Here is a 22875-nt window from a genome sequence, read left to right on the forward strand (position 1 = left end):
TCAAAACTGTTGTCTGTGCAGGAGCTCTCGAGTCTCAGATGACTGAGCTTCTTGAATGCCCCCAAAAACATTTACTGCAGCACATCCAAGGCTGCATTGATTGTGTTCATTAATCTTCCTCAAAAAAGGTATGTTAGCTTTTTGGGGAAATGGTCTCAAATAATCAATGATGAGAGGTACATGTCTGTAGTTTAGTGAAATGATACAAAAGCAGTTTTTTGTTAAGGGTATCCATAAGTTGACTGAATGAAGTAAAGTTAATACAGTTGCTAGCTAACAGAAGGCTAACTTCAATTTACAGATCGAGTTGACACGTAGCAGTGTTAGCATTCATTAGGAGTTTTGTTTTCTGGACTAAATTCAATATGTATTCTCCTTCTTGTTGTTTTTCTCTCCGCCAACTCCTGAGAAGAAATATCTGTCTGTTGAGCACCTAACTGCTCCACTATTGTTGCTAACTGCTAGCTGTGTCTGCTCTCTGGTGCTGGCCGTCAATTAGCATCCAGCGTGCTTATCAGAGCAGCTTCACTGGAAATAGGCAGTTAACATGTTGTCAGCAGTGAATTGTCAGCAGTGAATGAGTACATTCAGTCAACTCCTGCACAGTCAAGTTTAATTTTGTCTGAAGAAAAGGTTTCCTTGAATCATTTTAATTTCTATTTCTTTGCGTTACCAGTGCTGACGGGTGGTGCTGCTGGAGGAACATCTTGTCAGGCCAGAGCAACAATGAAAGAAAGCGCACCTCGAAGAAGTGCGCTGAAGGCCTTTCCTATTTCATCCTCTGCGTCGATATGATGCCCAGAAAACCGAACGCAGACCGCAACTGTTGCCGGCTGCTCCCGCCAACATGGACCGAGTTCAGCGGCCGTGCACAGCATCTCCTCAGACGTCTCCCTCGTTTTGGGGTTATATGTCACATGTTGTTCAACATTCTTTGGCTCCATCATGGCGCCGACTCAGTCGACAATTATTTAAAGCAGATGGAGATACTCCATACAGTTACATGGGACACCCCCAGCGCCAAATAGCGCAAACATGTATCAATGATTACAACTGAGACATTTTGTTTCAGTTTGTGGGCCAGGAACTTTGTTACACATTTTGTAGTTTGCTTCTCTTCTGGGGAAATAAACGCCTCTTTTTGTAAAGTCGGCCTGCCAGCTCAGTCTCTGACAAAGTCACCTTCTTTCAAATGGTCATTGTTTGTTTGAGGGCCCTCGCAAGGAGAACAAGACAGCGTTGAGGCAAGAAGGCGATTAAAGCGTCAGTTTGAAATCTGTGGATTCAAACATGAATGATGATTTGACAAGTTTTAAAAGAGCTAAAACCTTCAGCAGTGCACGTTGCTAAACACCCATACACACGCACAGACACACGCACAGTAGCACAAGCTCACGATTTCACATGCAGGCACACAGACGCCTGCTCCGACAAAAGAGAAACACAATCAAATACAGGCGTGCCTATAACGGATCACAAACACACAGCGAGCAGCAGGGGAGACGTGGAAACAGAAACAGCGAGTTATGCGATGACATTCAGTGATCAATCAGGTTCAGGGGCAGCCTTTCATCAGGGAGGCATCAAACATCTTCTGGTTTCCAGTCAAACACAAACCTCCGCCCTGACACGTGTGAGCCTTCAACACACCACAAGGAGCCCGATGCTGCCGCCTATGCGCACCGCGGAGCGGTGCGTCCGGCGACCCGTCGTTACCCGCGTCCGCAGCCAGGGGGCGCACTCATGTCACTAACCTCTCCGTCTCTCTCTCTCTCTCTCTCTCTCTCTCTCTCTCTCTCTCTCTCTCTCTCTCTCTCTCTCTCTCTCTCTCTCTCTCTCTCTCTCTCCACTCTCTCTCTCCCACTCTCTCTACCAGGGGATGCCGGAGTCTAACCGCAGCTCTCCTCTCATTCATGCTGATCGCTGCTGTCCTGTGCGCACGGAACTGCAGAGCTGAGCCTCGAAACCGGTGCTGCTGCTGCTGCCGCTGCTGCTGCTGCTGCTGCTGCTGCTGACCGACAAGCCCGCCGGGAATGGAAATGTCTTCTGCTGCTACTCTGACATCTTAAAAAAAAAGACAAAACATGCCAAGGAGGACGAACTCGAAGCGCGGTTTGATTAGTAAGTAGAGGCAAACTTTTGTTTCGGTGGCTGTTGTTGTTGTGGTCGCGATCATCTCTCAAGTCATCTGGGATCTTTTTTTTGGTATTCTTTCCTGCATCCGAAATGTTGGCGACATTTCTCTCCTCCTGCTGCGACCCTCCCCTCTCCTTTGCCCTGCGTTGTACCTTCCGCCGATGTCTCTCTCGTGTCACTAACCTCAGAAAATCTGCGCTTCGGGAGAAACCCGGCTTTCTGTAGATATTTTTTTTTTTTGGCGTTTGGAAACATCGCATGGCTTGTTTTGCGCACCCGGGGAAAAGCAGCCAGACTCACGAGGTGGATGCGGATGAACACCACGCATCTCCGAAATGACTAAACGTCCCCCCTGTCTTTTTACCCCTTTTTTTTCCTTACCTGGAATGGGCAAAGTTGCTTGAAGGTGAAGGATTGCTGTACTTCACTGGCAAAAAAACTGCGAATTTCGGATGCAAAAAAGTGTCTGTATGAATGGCCTGTTTGAGTCTCAGAGCTCCACGGGGGTGTTTCTTTTTATTATCTCGCATGCGTGAGCTTTAATGGTCTCGTCTTTATCGTGCATGTCACATCGCAGGATGGTTATAGGAATGTTTTGTCGCCAGTGACGCCAGTTTAGGATTTGCAGCCGCTGTGGTTTATTGCGATGATTCTTCCCTGACAGATGTGATTAAACCCAGTGCGGACGTCAACAGCGTTCCAGCTGCGCTCCAGACCCGGTTTTGAACTTGAAAACAGTCTTTGCGCTGGTTGTACGCGTGCACGTGCATTAATCAACGCCGTGTGTGTGTGTGTGTGTGTGTGTGTGTGTGTGTGTGTGTGTGTGTGTGTGTGTGTGTGTGTGTTTACAAGTTTCTAGCTGTGTGCACGCATGTGCCTATTTGTGCTTGTTCAGATGCAAAATGTAAATTGTCTAGAGGTGCTTAGTGTTTGACCTGTGTGTGTGAGTGCCCGTGCAGATGTGTGTGTGTGTGTGTGTGTGTTTGTGTGGGTGAGAGAGGGGCACACACACACACACACACACACACACACACACACACACACACACGCACACAACTTCGTCATTTTGGAGTCGCATCAACATGCTTCGACAGTTTTGTGTCACCTTATGAATTTTTGACTTGAAATGCGTAGGTGAGGCAGACGGGCGGATTTCGAGAGACTACGGGCGTCAAGCCACCAGTTTGGCTGCCAAAGCACATAGAAAAAAATTGTGAGTGTGTGTGTGTGTGTGTGTGTGTGTGAGTGAAAGAGAGAGAGAGGGAGAGATGTGAGAGTCTTTTTTGCATGTTCTGAATCTCCTCTCATCTCCTTCTCTCTTTTCTTATCTCTCTCCTCTCTCTGAACTCACAGGCTACGTGAGAGAGAGAGAGAGAGAGAGAGAGAGAGAGAGAGAGAGAGAGAGAGAGAGAGAGAGAGAGAGAGAGAGAGAGAGAGAATGATGTGGGAGCTAGAGGAGATGTATGGAGGGGGGTGGGGTGCCTCCCCCTCTCTCTTAAGCGTGTGTCATGATGTGCCTGTGCTGGGATGTGTTGATAAGGCTGAAACCCTGAACATCACCTCCACTTTGGGGCTGAGGCGTGACATCCGAAGTGACGGCATGCATAGTTAAAGTGACACAATGACAACTGTGGAACATATTTGTTCCTGTCGCAGCCGCTGACACATGCTGTGTTTTTCCTTTTAACATGTTTTTAACGGGTTTTAGCCCTGAAATGAGTCAGAATTGGACTCCCGACGACAGCGGTGCTACGTCTGCGTTGAGCTGCCTGTAACCTAATTACCTAGTTTATTCTTGGAGTCTTTTATTATTAATTTGTTCTGAAAGGATTATCTTTTCCCTCACGCTCTCTATGTTTTCACCTCTCTATGCTCAGTAAGCAGGGTTCAGTCATATTTAAAGCAAGTTCTCATGTGACATCCGTGTCTGTGGTGTTTAATCGCATATTTAAAATAGCCATTCTTTCTCACACTTCACCTCATGTGTGTTTTATAGGAACTCCATGTGTGTTTGCGGTACTTACGGTGCCTGATAGAGACCTTCTATTGACATTTTTTACTTTTTTATGAGGGAGTATTTAGGTGAACATTCTGCGTTCATTCATGGAGGTGACTTTGTTGACTGTTGACCCAAGTCTTTTCCTTCTGGAGCCTCCTCGGCATTGAGCATTGTGAGCCGCGTTATAAGTGAGAATGAACTCCTTGGACTCGCCGCCTCACCTCGCTGGAAAGCCGCTGTGTTTCGGTGACAAACACCAACTGCCACTGTGTGTGTGTGTGTGTGTGTGCGTGTGTGTGTGGATGGGTGGGTGTTCAGCTGGGTGTCTTGCCAGTGGCTTAGACGCCGGCCGAGCTGAAAGCTCACAGACGAGCCCTGCGGTTCCGTCTGCGTCGAGCCGCTTCATACCTCAAGTGGTTGTGATGGATAGACCGAGGAGGAGAATTGGCAATGGAAGGCCAATGAACCAGATTGAAAGCAGTTTTAACTGATTTCCATTTGAAAAACACCCAAAACAAGGGTCCATCCAACATGGATTTAGTGAAAATGGCATTAAGCCGAGGAGGGGGTGAGTTTTTCATTCACAGTGCGTTGAGACTCGACATTAAAATACTGCATGGGCGGCCCCAGCGGGAGCTGAAGCACCGACCCAGCAGTGTCGGAGCCACGCACTGCAGACTGCCACGCAAGCCGATATCACATGGCAAAATACCAGTTTGAATCCTACACACAACACCAGTTTATCTAATTAGCTCATACCGGCATGCAGATCAAACACCACAGAGAGGGACTGAGGAGGGATGTAACAGTATAGGTTTGTTCGCGAGACTTTTCTACAGACTCGATTAGAACCAAAAGGCACGATCGGTTCTCCTCTCCCTCTGCCGGCTGTGTCAACCATGATCATTTTTAATTTGGAAAGTTGAAACTCCCCAGTAGAGGCATATCAGTGTGACTGTCATTAACATGCTGTGTTATTTTCCTTTTGTTATATTGACTCCCACAGTGGTTGTAAAGGTATACCAAAGTATTAACATTGACCACTATCATACATACACTGGTATAAAATATGGACGTAGTCTCTGTGAGCCAGGTTTCTGAAGAGCCGTTGTGAAGTCTTGAGTTTGGCGATTCGGCCGTCGCCGTCTTGGATAATGGCCATCGCCATTATGGCTTTTTTCAACCAGTTAACGCAAGTTACCAAATTTGTACTGAGGAGAAGTGACATAGTGACCCCGTATACTCTGGTTGCAGTAGCGATCTACCAATCACAGTAAGTCCGCCGTAAAGCATTCTCTTTATCGTCTGATTGACTCCAAATGGACCACAATTTCTGAAATGAACATCATACTGTGTTGAAGAAGACTTGAAACTATATTGAAACCATAAACTCATGTTTAACATGTTTGAGAGAAAAAACTCAGAGAACAGTAGAGTCATTTTCTCAAAGACCTCCATACAATCTGACTCACAGATGTTTGTCATTTCTCAGAGCTGTTGTATTAAAAAGAAAAGACATGGGTGGGTGTGTGAGTTTAAAGGTACAGACAGTAGCAGCCAGGTTGCGCTGTGACTCACCTACAGTATGTGTTAATTGTTCATCGTAAATCAGGAAGGAACAATATTTTAAAAACTCACAGCTGATGTAACATTTCTTCATACCTTTGTGAATAACTGTAAATTACAATAAAATTATTATTCTTAATAATAATAATAATAATAATAATAATAATAACAATAATAAAAAACAACAATAATAATGATGTGGAAAGCTCACACCGTTACAGCTCTCTCTAACATGACCATTCGTGCTACTTTTTTTTTTCATTCTCTTTTTTTGGCGAGGTTGGGACAAAGAGTTTACGTCTCCCAATTTCTGTCTAATCTGAATGAACAGACAGAGGAAGAGGTTGAGCAAAAGATGATGAGAGCAAAAGAAAGAGAGGTGAAGAGAGAGGTGGAGAGAGAGAGAGAGAGAGAGAGAGAGAGAGAGAGAGAGAGAGAGAGAGAGAGAGAGAGAGATGAAGCAGTGGCGCTTTTAAGTTCCCGGCACCTTTTTGATGCAGCCTCCGCAGTGAAAGGCCAAGGCAGATCAAACGGGGCAGGCAGATCGAAACAGTTTTCTCTCGTAAGAGGAAAAGACGCTCCGACGCTGCACAGATGTGACAGGCAACCGCGACGCCAAGGTGGCTGCCACTTTCGCACTCCGCCTGATCGCAAACAACCGCTTCCCAAGTTAAAAAAGGACTTGCGAGGAGCTCGTTTGATTGTCGCTGTCATCTCGGCACCGAGCGAGACCAACAGCTAGTGGGCGGGCGGGGGAGATATTTCCGAGCCTACGTGTGAGCAAGGAGCAGGGATAATTCTGCCGTTGTTTTGTCAGCAATTAAAAGAATTTCAGCAACCCGTTTTCTTCTTCTGCTGCTGCAGACCATACAGCCTGTGTTTGTTGTCCCAAATGGCCAATTTCTGCCTTGTGTTCTGCGCTGTCTGAACAGTTGAGGCAGCAAAATAATCAGTGTGTGTGTGTGTGTTTGTGTGTCCCAACAAACCTACATCACTGAACTCGCCGGCGTTTCCTGTGCTGGTGCAACATTAGTCTGATCAGCACGTCCCCGTATTTCTCTGACGCGCGGATGCACACACTCGGACATCCCCCCCTCCCCTCCTTGTATATATTTAGTGCCGGGCCAGTGCAAGGTCAGAGTTGGAGAGCTTCCTTCTTGTTTTTTCCGTACATGGCTTTCAGATGCAGATACCTCTCCTGTTAGGAGGAGGAGGAAGAGGAAGAGGAGGAGGACGAGGGAAATGCAAAAGTTGGAAGAAGAAAGGAAGAGGCGATAGGACCACTAGCTATCAATTTGGCCCTACAGCGCCAGGAAAGGCTCAATCGTGGACCCTCACCCCCCCGAAAAAAAATCTATTTTGAAAAACAACATTGTTTTTTTTAGAAGGATAGGTTCTCACTGTCTTGTTCGTCTGTATTTCTTACCCGAGGCGAGCCCACGTAAAGCATTCTGCACTGAAGCCTCCGTTTAAGTCTCAAAGAGGGAAAAAATATCTGAATTTATACAAAACGGCACACTGCAGGCTTCCCTTTCAACAACCTCGCTGATGTCTGTTTCTTTGTACCAAATGCACACCAAAGGACCGAGGGAAGCCAAAGATCTAACACTCTACGAGTCCGGTTTTCCTCCATGTGGAGCCTTTGCTCAGTGTTTGTGTTTGTGTAGCTGGAGAAAAAGAGACAGATTTAAGCAGGTGGCAGCGAGGGAAACCACTTCGCCGTCGCAACCTTGTTGAGGATGTGTGACTATTCAACCTGACATTACAACAAAAACAACAACTAAAAGTTGGAAGGTCAAAAGGAAAGGCAACATTTTGGGGAAAAAAGTAAAAAGGAAGAATTAGAAAGGAAAAAGAAGTCCAGATCAAAAGATATCCCAAAATACAAAAACTCTCAGGCAATGTGTTTTCCCTCTAATGTTAGACACACACCATTGTGTCTGAAGATGAACACATTGTGTTTGTTAATCTTTCAAACCCACCTTGTAATTGAATCTTGACAAACTCTTAAAACCTTGCGGCTCTGGCCTCAGTTGTGAGGGAGAGAGAGAAAGACTCACACAAGAGAAAGCAACAGGACGTCAAAGGTGTAAAGTTGTGCAGTAAACAACCGAGGCGAGGTCTTAATCAGTGAAAAAAGATGAGAGAGATGGGGCAAAGAGTTGAGGAAAGAGCGACAGTATTCCTGACAGTGTGACACCGATGAGAGGTCTCGGGATGGGAGAGGGGGACGGATAGAAAACAAAGGGACTTTGAAGTTGAGGTTGTGCAATTCAACTTTGGGTCTTTCTGGAAGTGATTAACATTGTCAGGGAACAAAGAGAGAGCACGAGGGTTAGAGAGAAGGAGGTGAAAGGAGACATGAGTCCAGCGGGACTTCCTCAAAGCGTAAAGGTGGATACTAGTGGTAGAGTATGGGAGAGGGGGGCGGCAGCAGCGTCACAGGTGAGTAGTTTTCTCCCTTGTGAATGTGGCGTTATCACGGCTCGGGTCTGTACGGCCCTTTTGGACGGATACATTTATCCAAAAAGTGTTTCGTTTTCAATTTTTTTTTATTAACATTGGTGAAAATATTTATTATTATTGAAGGGGCGATTCAAAATAAATGATATGTATTTTTTATAATTGCATTTCGAAGCATATATTGTTATGAGTATGTTAAAAGTTTCACTTCAGTTTCACTGCAATGCCAAGCGAGGGTTTTCTCACCTGTGTGGCCACACGAAGCTCTCCAGGAGTCCAGTCCATATGTACATCCCTCAATTTGAGCCAAAGACAAGAAGGAGAAAAGTGATGCACCATAACCAATAAAAACAAACAGCAACCAAAAAGCATTGTACGATTCGCGTTTCATCATAATGCCAACGGAAACAATTTGCCAGCTTGGGGGAAAATACAAGGAAAACAGAGAGTGCCATTGATCTCTTTCAAACATTTTGAGAAGGATCCTGCTTCCACTCATCCCTCTTGTGAAGGAGGAAGCTGCGGTGGAATGACAGTTAGCGCAGAAATGCAGAGTCAGTGAATACAATGACACTCCCCCGATCGTCACATACACAGACACACACACACACACGCACACACACACACACACACACACACACACACACACACACACACACACACACACGCAGAGGCTCATCTCATTTGGTTGAGTGCCTTGTCAAACACCAACCTGTGTGAAGGACTGCCTGCAAGGTTTTGTCTCTCTGTGCGTGTGTGTGCGTGCGTGCAGTGTTTTGCTCAAAGACACCTCCGCAGGTGTTTTTCTTTTGTTACTTCCTGTTACACAGTTTACGCCAGCGCTTCAACATTTTCCTTTGACTGCCTTGCCCCAAAACTGTGCATTGAGGCAATCGGTGCAGAGAGGTCCGACATCTCGAGAGGACATTGATCTTACTCTGAAGTAGAGGAGTGAGCAGAAGCACAGCTTACCGGTGTTTCTGACTCCGGCCCGAAGGTAGCAGCTTTTGCTTGTGCTCGCGCTGTGATGTCTGAAAGTTGAGAAATGAAACTTCCTCCGCTCCAGATTCAGCCTCCGAGGGCGAGGTTCTGCCAATCCCGCTGCGTTTTCCCCTTCTCCCCTTCGTTGTGCCAGCTTCTCGTCCCCCCGCACTCCGTCTTGAAGAAGGATGTGGCTGATAAGACACAGAAACGACGTAGCGCTGATAGTAAATGCTTCCACTTCCACACAACAGAGAGAGCCGCGGGGGTCAAAAGCATGTTGAAATCCGCTTTAAAGACCGCGAGGGCTCAGGCATCTCCTCGGCCGTTGAAATTGCCCCGCGTACCGCTACCTTCACAGACTGATGATGCATGGGAAACCATTTTAAGGCAATACAGACGGGCAATTCAGCTTTTAAACAGACGCGCGGGGGGACCGAAATCGCAGAGAACGTGTTGAGTTTTGTGGCGGCAGCAGTGACACAGCCACAGGAGAAGCTTTTGTCTGGTGAGATAAATTTACTCAATAACCTCATGCCTAATGGGGCTGTCTATTTTTTTTCCTGTTCTTATGCCTATCTCTATTCCTCTCTTTCTCCGCAGCTTAGGTACTGTGTGCCATTATTTTGTGCTATCCTCTCCTCGGCTCTTTATTCTCTCTGCTTCGCTTTCCCCTCATCCTTCCGGTTATTCACAAGGCCTTGACAAAATAGTTCAAATGGTGTGTTTAAATCTTACCCTATAGACAATATTAAAAAGTTATTTAAGGTCTTTTCCATTTTTTCACCATAAAATAGCTGCTGTCGTTGTCCCCCTCACTCTTCCATTCATCCAGAACAGACTTACTGGTGCAGCTGACATTGGTCTGATGTTGTACAATAAAGGGCAACGCAACCTTTTTTCTACAGTATCTAAGTCCACAAGTATTCAGTCCTGTCCTATAGAGTGATCCGGGTTGCACGCCAAAGAAAGTGAGCTGCAACTACTCACATCTGATTCGTAAACCCAAGCAATATGTATCCTGTGTATAGAGTTCACTTCTCCAAAGTTTTTGGGCCTTTGGCGGTACTGTAGTACTCAAGTCCAAGATAATGTATGCATAATCTTAGATTTGTCTTTGTCCTGTGGGCGTTTTCGTCAAGACCCGTCTCACTTTAGGTTTTAATAGGATCTCAGTGTCTTTTCTTTAGCCACGTTAGCATTTAGCTTTATGGATGGTCATGTGGTTAGTCACTACACCACTTTTGGTCCAGACTGAAATATCACCAGCAACTTCTGGATGGATTCTCATGAAATTTAGTTATCACCAGATGGGGCCTCCTATCGTCTTTGGTGATCTCTCTTCTTCGGTGCCAAAAGTTGAACTAAATACCAAACCAGCCATTTCCCACCATAAACATGAGAAAACACTGCATCTCAGCTACTATTTTCCGTTCTGTGGGTCCGGCGTGCGCTCCGGGCGTCAAGTCAAATCAGTACACTCTGCATCTACTTTGTCCTTACCATCCTTTTTTTTTGTAACTCCATTCAGTCCCGTTATCTGTTCTTTCAGCGTAGATGCAGTGTCTCACGGCTCTGCCCCCCTTCTTTCTGTCTGACTAGTGCTGTTGGTTTTAGAGATCTCAGCAGATTGACTAGAGGAGGCTGTGCTGCAGGCAGCTCCTTCTCCCTAATGAGAGAAACGGAGCCATTCGCATACACTTCTTCTACTGTGTGTATGCGGTGGTGATGGTGGTGGGGTAAGGAGGTGGAGGGGGGGGGGGGAGTTTGAGTGTTTATGTGTGTGGTTTTGTGAAATTGGTTGTGTAAAATATTATGTGTGTGTTTGAGTCGGCGTGCTTTTGTGTGTATCTGTGGGATTTGTTTTTGAGCATTTACGTGTGTGTATGTGTGCGCGTGTGTGCGCACACACACACACACACACACATGCCTCGGCTCTCTCGGTTTCAAATTCTTTCCTCTTGCGAAACCGAGGAAACTGAACAGTTTATGTGGCTGTTGAACACAACATTTCATTTTCCCACTGTGCTCCGATGTAGTTGACTGGCTTCCCTGTGCGCTCCTGGAGGAATTCAACTCCATGTTCCTTCTTCTGTGGAGCTTTATTATGAACTCACTTCATGCATACCTGAGCCTGTGTGTGCTTTTGACATGATACCTTGAGTACAGAAATGGTTGAGTTCTCATATGGAGAAGTAGATTTCTAAGGGTTGAGTCCAGTCTGCCTGAGGTCCTGAAATACAAAGCAATCAGTTTTCTATACTGGAGATCTTTCTTAACAATGGATACATCCTTTAGTCCAATTGTGGCAAGTGTTGCAACATTTCCATCAAAACCCAATGGGACATTTTGTTTTACACAACAGTCCCAACCCCCAAAAATACATTTTCTTGGCAATACACATGAGAAAAACTGTTAAAAAAAGACTTGACTCTTCTCAGTTGATCACCAAGCTATGGCGCCTGAAACTGCCGCGACCTCATTCTTTATCCTACAGGAACAATAGGAGGAACGTCTGTACTGAATCAGCTGTGTTGCGTAGTTCACGTTGTCATTTTTGCGGGCTGCCCTTTTTTCTTTCATACATCTGTGTGACTCTTACTGTGTATGTTTTAACTCCACTTTCCAGTCCTGGTTTTGCTCACTTACAACCTCGATTAAAATACTACCAGAACAAATAGCAGGTACAATCCACATCTTTTGCTCTTCGAAAACCAAAATAGAACGGGTTGAGTTGAGCCGAGCTGGGCCGCACCATGCAGTGGAAGTGCAAGAAAAGTTTCAGCACTGGAAAAAAACAATAAAATGTAGCCTTAGGTGAATGTCTATACGTATAATTGTTGAAGCTTTAGTTCACAAAAACGCTATTTTCTTCTTTTATCAATAGAATACACCCATCTGTACATTACCGTTGTGAAGAGTGCTGAAGTTACTGTGCAGGTACGGAGGAGAAGATTGCCTGGCACAGTGTTCAATCAGCCTTATGTTGACCTATGTTGGAAAAGTTGGAACCACTTGGAACAGCTTCTTATATTCTTACAAGAAAAAAAGAAGCTGGAGCATGAATTGGACACCCAACTTGTTAAAAACAGCAACTTTGTCGGTGGCCACCACGCTGCAAACCACGGTGCTCCACGTGGCCATAGTTATGGCGGGAACAAAGTAGGCAGTCAAGAGAAAAAACACATAACTTTCACCCAGGAGACCAGGCTCCGTGTCCCGAGTGAAACCAATCGTCAACTCGTGACTGATAGTAGGTTCTTTACGTACGCTCTGTACGTGACAATAAGCCGTTGTTTCACATTCACCTTCACTTGGCAACTGCCGTTGCGCATCACTGCGCGCGTGTTCGTTGTCGCCGTGGCACCGTTCCTGTGTACGATGTGTCTATTCCACACGTCTGATGTTTTTCCACAGCTGCTGTGGGGATTACTCTTGAGGCGACAGAAAGAGAGAATAAAAAGCATGAAAGAGTGTGAATTGACCGTAAAGCTCTGCCACTCTGACGGGATTAGAAGGGGTTAAACTGCAGGGCGCGATGAAGACTGGCATTTCCCTGTGTGTGTGTGTGTGTGTGTGTGTGTGTGTGTGTGTGTGTGTGTGTGTGTGTGTGTGTGTGTGTGTGACCTACAGGAAGCACAGTGACATGCATGTAGATGTGTATATATATACGTGTGTGTGTGTGTGTGTGTGTGTGTATGTGTGTGTGTGTGTGTGTGTGTGTGTGTGACCTATAACTACCATGGGGCAGTCAGGCAGTTCCAGAGCTGAGCAGCAGGGGATTACTGATGGATTTTTCTCTGCATGCTGATGCTCAGAACCGGGGGGGGAAAAAGAAAAAAAAAGAGAGTGAAAAAATACCATGGAGAGAAATACAGTGGAGAGAGTGAGTGTGTGTGTGTGTGTGTGTGCATGCTGTCATACACACACACACAGAGAGAGAGAGACAGAGAGAGAGAGAGAGAGAGAGAGAGAGAGAGTGAAGAATCGCTGCTTGTGGTGCTATTTAAGAGTGACTTAGTGGCTACTTGGGCTGTAACGTACTGCAGGAATACAGCGCAAAGCTTCCCTTCATCACCAGAACTCCACACGCCGGCATGTGGAAGTAGAGTTTCATGTTACATAAGAAAACAGGCAAAATATCCTCCCTCTTATCGCAAATTAAAAGCTTGTGTGTCTTCCTTTAGTGCTAGAACAAGTTAACCCTAAATAACACTGACAGGAATACAGGGATTGTTATTCCAGATGAAGACATTGTTTTCTTGTGGACAAAAGAAGGATCTATTTTCCCATGTCTTTGGCTTCCTTTTGGCTTGCTACAAGTTGCTTTTATAAACACAGCGATCCAATTAGCTTTGATACCTTGTTATGATTACTATGAACAAAGAAAATACAATGGCAGCCTCTGTGTCATGCAGTCAGAGCTTGGAAATAAAACTCCCAGTCCGTTTCCCGGTGGGGGGTTCATTCCTCTGAAAGTTGCTCAGAGTTGCATTCAGCAAAGAAAGTTTGACTCTCAGACCTCCCAGAAAATAACTTGGATTGACGATTAGTGCAAACTACAACTTTAAGGACCTAATGATTTAACTAAGGTCTATTTAAGGGTTTATACTGGGAAGAATTGAGTGACAGTTTCAAAGGTGGCTGAGGCATGAAAGTAGTTAGTTATCCCTCTAGTTATGAAGAGAGGATCACAAATAATAGCCTGAATGTGTGTGATACGATTAAAGCGATAGCTTTGTCTCTTTGAGAGTATGGAAACCCTCGAGATGGCAGATGGGTCTCAATACCATGATACCCACGAGCCTCATGGGTGTCTTTGCTACGAAGAAGAAGCGAGCCTGAGGTAGAACATTCTCACTGCTGCACTGTTTACCATTGGTGAGGGCATCGCAGCACAGTCAACCCTGTGCATTATGCAATGGTACGACTTTTATTGGAAGGGAAATGCCACCAACATTGAGTCATGTTATTCTGAAAATCATTTGATGAGAACACAGTTTGCCGGATTGTGCAGCACTCTTGCTTTCAAACAGCCTCCCCCCCCTCCAACCTCCAAAAACACACCCCGTCCATCCAGTTTTTTGGGCGGCCCCTGTTCGGAATCTGGAAATGATTACCGCGCCAGACAGACCAATCAGATAAGGCGGCTGCAGCGGCTGCAGAGGGCCATGGCCAGCGGTGAGAGGTCACATTCCACCCCTCTATGATTAGATCCACTCTTCACACTGTTACACTGTAAACTGTCACAGCTGTGTGAGCACACATGCACCAAAATCAAGGCTCCGACATGTTCGATTGCAATCACTTTTTCACCTAAGCGTTGACAGTCCTGTGCAAGATCTACATTGTCATCATTTCACAGCAGGAGACTGCGTAAAATAATGGTGATGGAGGGGAGCCGCGAGAGCTGCTCATGTAGCTTAAGATGGAGAAAACAGGGACTTTCTCACCAATCAGATGTGCTTCAATCAGCAATGCATTAGCTTGTACATTGACGGATCTGCCTTTGCCAAAGTCCGAAGAGTGGCTTCGGAATCGCGTGCAGCTGTCGATCTGGAATCTATTTCATACCGCCAAAAGAGGGACCAAACCGAGCTGTGCCAGGCTAAGCTCGAACATGGCTCAAGGAGCCACAGATTTTTTTCATGTGTTTGTCCCAGTTCAGTATTTTCTGGTGCTTTTCTTCACGCTCGGAGTGAGAGCGCATTTTTTCCACATTTTGCAGGCTGGAAAAAACAGTCTACAGAGCCAGAGCATGGGCTCTGTACCCCTACACACACACACACACGCACACACGCACACGCACGCACTCACTCACGCACGCACGTGCACAAACGCACATTTTCATTCAAGCCTGTGCCCTAGGTTGCCCTCCCACGCGTGCACGCTCACACATGTGCACATGTGCTCTGTGTTAATCCAGTTCTGTCAACCCTCTTCTGCATGCAAGCTACTTCCCCCGCCTGCAACGCTGTTTAGACATCAACTCTGTTGCTTTCCGAGCAGTCGGTTGTTTGACATTTGCGCGCTGATAATGCCTTTCGCATTTAATGCCTGCTGACGTCTTGTTTACGTGAAATGCGTACCCGCCGGCGAAAAGGCTTCGTCAGCCAGCGATGACACTGCGGAGGGGATTACCTGCTCGAATGAGGCGAGCAGTTCAAACATCTGGTTCTGCAAGTGTGAGTGAGATGTCGAGCTGAGAGCGTTACCCCATTCCAGAGCTCCTTCAGGGAAACAAATGGGGCCGATATATACGGCGATGGGGGGCCCGGCAACGCCAGATTAACAGATTTTATCGCCGCAAAATGGAACTTGTTTTTTCAATCTTTCAGAGCTCTCCTTCTCTCTTTCTCACTTTTCCCAGCCTTTTGGACAGATGTCGCTGTTTTTTTTCTTTTTTTTTAAAGCAAGACACCTCAGGCAAAAACATTGCTTTTAAGGCACTGGTCAAATTAGAGAGTATGGGTCATTTTGCTTTCATATCTATTTTCAGATAAGCGGAAATAAATAATGTAAAAAAATATACATTTAGGTTTTTATTTTCACTAGAGTTTACTATTGGCTGGAGATTTCTCTGAAATTCACCAAAGATTAGCAAGAGATAATGCCTCATTTGCACATTGAAACAATTTGAGAAAACTTGTAATCCAAAAAATGTGACCTGATGGTGCCGGGATTACCTTTGTGCAGTATACTGCAGTTTTAGGCAAACACTACAGGCCTTGGATTATGGATTTTTTAACTTTTTGCTATCGTCCAATGAATAAATTCCCTTTTGACGCTGAATTGTGAACAACAAAGTTGTGTTGAAATTGTCTGAAAGAGTGCTAGTTAGTAGTAGCCTCTAACAGTCCTGCTTGGCTAATTGACGGCGCTAACAGATGACGTCTGAAAGTTTACATCATGAGGTTTTTAAGCTTTATTCAGTACAAATGTGTATGAATAAGGCAAAGGAAAATGATAACCCTTTGATGTTTTTTCAATGAATTAGCAAATACCAGTATGCAAAGAGTGATTAAAGAGTCTCTGTTTTGTGTTTTTTACACAAAACAGTGGTACCATCGGTGGTATTTCACTGGTATTGGTGTGGACTACTACATTTCTGACTTTGTGACAAGCCTGCGTGAGAGAAGCTGCTGAAGACTACACATCTACTTCCTGTCATTCCTGCATTTCCCTCCATTTGTTTTCTCTCTTCAAGATTAAAGATACTGATGTGGCCACCTGACAGTATGTATTTAGGTAGAAGCAGAGACATTCAGTCAGAATAAAAAAATAATAAAAAGTGCCATGAAATGTGTTAACGGTTCTCCAGCACCCTGTCATGGAAATGTTCAAAAAGCTTATGCTGAAATAAACAGTAAGAAGAAGTTCCAGAAATAAAAAAAAGAAGATCGTGAGCGGATTGAAAACGCTCCAAACGACTTGAGATTTGGGAGGCAAGACTTTTGATGGAAGCTATCACTTCTCTTAACTCTGGCATCCGCAACAGATATAATAATCACAAAAAATAATTGCAATATGGCACGTCATTCTGTGCCAAGAAGTCCTGGCAAATAAAAGAAGTCCTTCGTTTTTTCGATTGGTTGATATTCGTTGAACAAAGGCAGAGCTGCTCCAAAGACATATTCTTATTGGATGAGGCGAACCGGAGAAGCTTTTTGGTTTCCAAGCACAAGTCATCCCCAACTCGCTACTGGCAGATGTTTAGTTTTGATATGAAATATGACCAGAACATTCATGGTCAAGGGAATCCAGCAGGCCAACTAACTCGCTGTCCTCCAATGTCTGTGCTTTATGGCTCTAATTTGGGCTTGGAAGGCCAGCTATGATAACTAGTCACCTTGATAACTCAACAGTGCTTTATGAGCGGCCCCTCGTCGTCTTCACAGCGCCTCAGTCGAACGCCGCAGCCAGAAACGTTGGCGCATTTACGGCTGAGCAAATGATAATTCTGCTCTTTTTTTGCAACAGCTTATGAAGACACATCTTTGCTTAATTAAAATCCGCTGACAGTCTGCTGCTCGTACAAAGTGATGAGTCACATCATTGGCTTTGTGCAGTTTCGGATACTGACTCAGTGGGCGAGTTGCAGTCCATAAAATGCTGCTCATTATATAGTTTTTTAACCCGGAGGCGAGCGCTGCAGTCATGTTGAGTCTCTCCATGATAACGATGTTAATTCAGACGGATGAGATAAGGCATTATGTTTGGAGGAAACTTCTTTCAGGAAGGTTTTTGACAGTTCAGTGGATGAAAAAAGCAGTCAGACTGAAGGAGATATCAGGACTATATGACGTGCCAAACTTTGTTTCTGACATGATGGCCACATATTTGACGCTCGGAGGTCTCATGGGATAGCGTCTCCCTTAATGCGATGCGTTTCCTGTTCAAAAACAGCATGACAGGATGCGATTCTAAACAGTGAAAAATGCATACTTAAAAAAAAAAAAATATTATTTTGACATGCAATGCCTTTAGGTAATGTCAGCAGAGATGACAGGAAACAATGGGGGGAGTTGACCTCTTAGCCATAGGGACGTCCCGTGCGCCTTCACAGGTTGGACTACAGCATGAAGTCGCATATTTTCCAGGAAGCGGCAGCGTCTCGAGACTGTTAGGTGAGCGAAGGAACTCCTGCGAGTTTACGACTAAACACTAAACGGCTTGTGGAGATGAACTCGGTGATGAACTCTTCTGCAAATTTCTCCCTCAGCGTCCGTGTCTCCCAGATTAACGGGAGACGCCGTGTTTACAGTATTGGATTGCTGCCTCGGAGCGCGGAGAGACGCGATCCCTTCCGTCTCGGCCGCTCTCTCTCTCTCTCTCTCTCTCCCGGCCCAGGAGCCCGCCTGTGCTCTCACGCCCTCGCTGACCCCCGGGCCCGGAGGGCGTCCCCTCCACATGCCCGAAGCAAAAACTGTTTAACAGCAGTATCGGGGGGACTCCAGCTGTAACACAGTCCGACTGAATATTTATTCAGCAGCAGCAAGTCTCCGGCTGTGGCCGGACGATAAAAGCGACGCTGATATTTTCAGTGCAACAGTGTTTTCATTCTGCATTGTTTCTCGTCTTCTTTATCTATACCTACAGACAGCTCAAATTTCTTTGCGGAACAACTTTAAGAAGCTGTTCTCGTTTGAGTGGGATTGTCCTCATTTTACCTTTTTGATTTGGTTAATATTTTAATCTTCATTTTTCTCTCATAGTTTTTCCCTCATTCGTTTCAGAGACTTATTTCATGTTCTATATTTTTTTAGATGTTCTCCAATTATAATGTCACTGTCATTTGTTTTTGTCTGTTTTTGTGCCATTATCATAAGTTATTATTGTGATTTTTCAAGAGGGGCAAGAAGCAACAATAACGCTAGCCCAAACCCTATAATTCAGCTTTTTTATTTGTATTTTTTGTCCCCACTTGAATTATGATTTTCCACACTAAAAGAAAAGCAAGAGCAAGGCGAGTTCCAATACATCACCACTCTCAACCAGGACAGCTAACATATGCAGCTGATTATTTATGGACCCCGTGGGCGTGTGCCTGCCAAAACACACACCACCGCTCTGCAACACGCTGAAATATTGCTTTAAGGTTAACAAGAGCAAATCACAAATATCTAAAGCGGCGCTACAGAAAGTGCAACAGGCCTTCAAGTCCTCGTGCCTGAGATGAACGCGTGCGGCCAGAGAGCGCGGCTGCAGGGTCGGGGGTTAGGATGTTGTGTTAACGACGGCGGCGCAAGATTGTTTTCAGAATCGTAATGTGTGTATCGATTCATCTGCACAAGGCCAAGTCCATATGCTGCTGTCGAGTAAAGCCTTTCAAGAGAGTCCATGGGATGAGGAAACAAGCGTTTCTTTCAGGTGTTAATGTGTGTGTACATTGTGTGTGTGTGTGTGTGGTTGTAGCAGTGAGAGACAGAGAGTATCAGTTTCTGTGTTTGTAGGCCATTATGGGTTTATTACCGTGGACCAAAGGTGAACTCCGGTCTCCTCTCAGTAGTTTTATGGCTTCGCTGAGTCAGGTTCACTGTCCCGCTTGAAATCCCACCTTGTCAGCTTCATGATGCGATGTCATCACCAGCCACGAATATGAACACTTCATACAAGATCATTTTCCTCAAAAAAACCTCTGCACCAAAAACAAACGAGACTTCCTTCTAAAATGCCCATAATTATTTGAATTCATGAATGTGCTTTTGGCTGTTGAGCTGCCTCCTTCTGCGGGGCGGAAACAGGGTTCGGGTTAGCCAGGAACTGCCGCTTCTTCTCGATGCTTGTCACCGGCGGTTTGACTCCACTGGAAAGGTGAAAAGAAACTCTATTGGCTCAGACTACAGCGGGGCTTTCCCTCGATCTCCAGTCAGAGTTCGCGTTGGACCAGACACCGCCGTAAAATGAGAGGTTTCCTGTACTGGGACGCTGGTGCTCGGACAGGGTGGCCAAAAGCAAGACAAAATGAAAAGTTAAAGCAGTACCCTTCAGCTTTTGAAGTTGTACTCAAGTCCCGTGCATCATCATGAACTCCTGTGGTTGGTCCGTTTGCTTTGGACCACGAAGAAACTAGCCGCTGGGCCGTCCTACACGCCATTAGACTGCAACAACACCATTGTGATACTTTAGTACTCCTGGTGGGGAAATGTTCTTTTCACTAGCCCACGAGGAGGTCAGAGGTCAGGTTCAGCTGCAGAGCAGCAGCAGCCCCGGAGCTTGCAGTGATTCAGCTCGGCAATCAAAGACTCCTCTGCAGAGTTGATGGTTGCCAGCACCAGGGCCTTCAGGGCTGGCTCTTCGAGAAGTAAGGTTAACCATCATCCACACGCAACCATCAGCTCCTCCTTTGTTCCGTCAAATGAAAGCCCCATAGGATGAGAGGAACACGTGCGCGGTGGTGAACCCTCCCCCGCCCGTGAGGCCGTGGCCCTGCAGCCGCGCTGGAATGCTGTCAGTTCACAGACGTGATAATCACAACCAGACTCTGCAACCCAGCATCCCGTCCAATCGCAATCACGCCAATGCAACGCCTTACGATTTTTTTCAGCCAGATTTGATTAGCAAAGGAGTTAGAGCAGAGTTTCTTCAATGTTCTCATCCCGGCCTTCTGTGTAAAGACAAGTTAGGCTGCGGACCCCCACCTGAGAGCATTTTGTCCCAGGGACCTCGTAAGGAAAAGAGGTTTGATGTTGATTTAGTGTCAAACGGTACTGAAGCGAATTATGCATCCGTCCAAAATGTAAATAGGAAGATCGTGGCGCTGAGAGTGACATCTGAAGAGGAAAGATGTCATGCATTTTTTTTAAAAATGGAAACGTTTCAAGAGAATTCAATTACAGTGTAGTTATTCTGTTGCAGAGATCCTGAATCCTCCCTTAAGGGACACCCAGGTTTATAGAGATTACTTTGACAGCCACTTCATTAGAATATATTACGACAGGAAGTGAGCGTAGGTTAGACGTGTTCTCTAAGGACACATCATACAAGAGCAGAGACACATATGTTTAGCATTCATTCAAGAGGCAAAGGTTGTTTTTTAGTTGGCTGGTTAAAGCGTCTTGTGTTTTAATCTGTTAATTCCCTGACCGTCATACCTGAAACTAGTTCCCCCGCCTTCACAAGAGCCTGCGACCCAACACGCCGAAGAGTTTTCCTCGCCTCTCACCGAATATTAACGGGGAAAAGCCCTCCGAGAACATTTGGTAAATATTAGTGCTAGCACTAATGAAACAAACATATTCATAGCGGTGCTGCAATCTAATCAAAAATGTCACAGTGGGATCATTTCAGGTGAAGAGCTCCTCAGTCAGCTATGCTTCCTTGCAGCATTATCGTCATTAACTAACTGCTGTAAAAAGTCGTTCAGGCGTGGAAGTTTTGCCGGGTTTAACCGACGCACACACGCACGCTAACTAAATGTCAGTATTGATACTCGAAAAATAAAAGCTGCCGCTGATATTCAGCATGTTAATGTGGCCGCTTTCACACGGAAGATTTACTCACAAAGCCTCCATAACCGCATTGTCTGCTGAGCGCTGATTACCAAAACACTCCACTAACAAGCGGCATAATTACTGCTTTAGTGGATTAATGGATGACGAAACAACAATTTAAAATTGTTTCAGTCGTTTATTAAGAGGAGAGCGACAAGCTCCTCCGTTTTGCTGAATGTAAATTGATTAATTTTTGTGGGTTTTTGGACCTCTCCGCATGCAAACAAAGCAATTATTGAAGACGTCACCCCGCATTCATTTCGAACAAAAGCACCGTGCGAGCAAAGCGGTTTTACGGCTCCGGCCCCCGTGGACGCATCTGTGAGGAGAAAAGAAGGTTGGGTTTAACAAGAAGAGGAGAGGAGGAGACGAGGAGGAGACGAGGGGTTAAACGCTCCGGATTCTGACGAGTTCTTCCTCCATCTGATCCGAACGGCTGCGTGCACTTTAATAAGCACTTCCCTTTATATTAAAGATGCAAATGTAGCCTTTACGGGGAGATTGATATGCATGGAGGGAACGTGTGTGTGTGTGTGTGTGTGTGTGTGTGTGTGTGTGTGTGTGTGTGTACCACTTTATCAGGGTCCTCTGTTCATTAGCCCAGTGTAATTGTGTTAGCAGTGTTGCAGGCAGGGAGGGAAGAAAATATCTGTGTGTAAAGGTCACATCAGAGGAGAGATGACATACGGATAGATGGCACACACCCACACACACACACACACACACACACACGCACACACACCCAAAACACATCTACAGCAGCATGCACCGCCTCACACTCGGATGAAGGCAGCTTTGGCTGAGAGTGAGTTTGGAATGCATCCTTTTCGCCCTAAGGTATGCATATGTCTTCATAATCGTGTGTATGTGGTGTGTGTGTGTGTGTGTGTGTAGGTGTAGGTCTGCGTAGGTGTGTGGCGGATTCAAGTGGCAGTGTTTAATCAAGTGTGATATTCCTCCTCCGTGTGCTTGGCATCTGCAACGTAGGCAGCAGGAAGAGCAGTTGCGTTATCTCCTGTGTGGTATGTGTGTCAAAAAGTACGACAAGCCAACGAAATCCAGCAGTCGACACACACAGGCTTTGAAGAGAGGATTAGAAGCATAAATACCACTATGAACGAGAGTGAGGAAACATGGCCGCATGAAGCTACCTGCACATTACCTCTCTGTCGCGGGTTTAAGACCGCGGTCCATGTGATTTAAAAAAAAAAAAAAAAAAAGTAAGGACAGGACGTTTATCCAAGAGACCTTTTCGCGTCCCATGTGGAACCAGGTTGAAATTGAATCTAGTCAGTTGACAAGTTAACGTTAACCAAGCTTTTCTGCAAGCGGTTGCATTTAAAGCACTGGCGTGGGAACACACAGGCGACCCGCTAAAGTTGGACTAGTCTTTGGGCGTGAAGACGTGTAAAGTCTCATTCAGCCACTTTTTAAAAAAAAAAAAACAACTTTTTTGAAGCCTTCAAAAGTCAAGAGAGGTAGACGTTGTAAGCTCGTGCTAACCACAGACCTCATTCCAGGGACCTCAAGACGAGGAAACCAGAAGTGCGTACCTCATGTTTCACAGTTTTGGGACTCACTTCTGCAACAATGTATTATAATTCATTGCCAAAATGAAAACTTCCTCTTCAGTCCGCAGCAAACAGCAGCAGGTGCATCTGCCCACTGCTTTTACAATTTTCCCAAGCAGCATGATTTTCTTTATTATTTTTTTCTCATAACTATGAAGGTCCTTCA

At 45.5% G+C, this 22875-nt stretch overlaps 1 protein-coding gene across 3 annotated transcripts in view; it reads left to right on the plus strand.

The window, feature by feature from the left end:
* Positions 1-1992: 1992 nt before the first annotated feature.
* The window catches only part of LOC137799940 (plexin-A1-like), a 231357-nt gene continuing 210474 nt past the window's right edge, over positions 1993-22875 (plus strand). For all 3 annotated transcript variants that reach the window (XM_068596847.1, XM_068596848.1, XM_068596850.1), the window contains exon 1: positions 1993-2121. The gene's annotated coding sequence lies outside the window, so the exon portion shown is untranslated. The remainder of the gene's footprint in view (positions 2122-22875) is intronic.

Source organism: Clinocottus analis, unplaced genomic scaffold (assembly GCF_023055335.1).
Source record: "Clinocottus analis isolate CAN_PGR_092001 unplaced genomic scaffold, fCliAna1.0.p SCAF_4, whole genome shotgun sequence".
NCBI classification, from domain to species: domain Eukaryota; kingdom Metazoa; phylum Chordata; class Actinopteri; order Perciformes; family Cottidae; genus Clinocottus; species Clinocottus analis.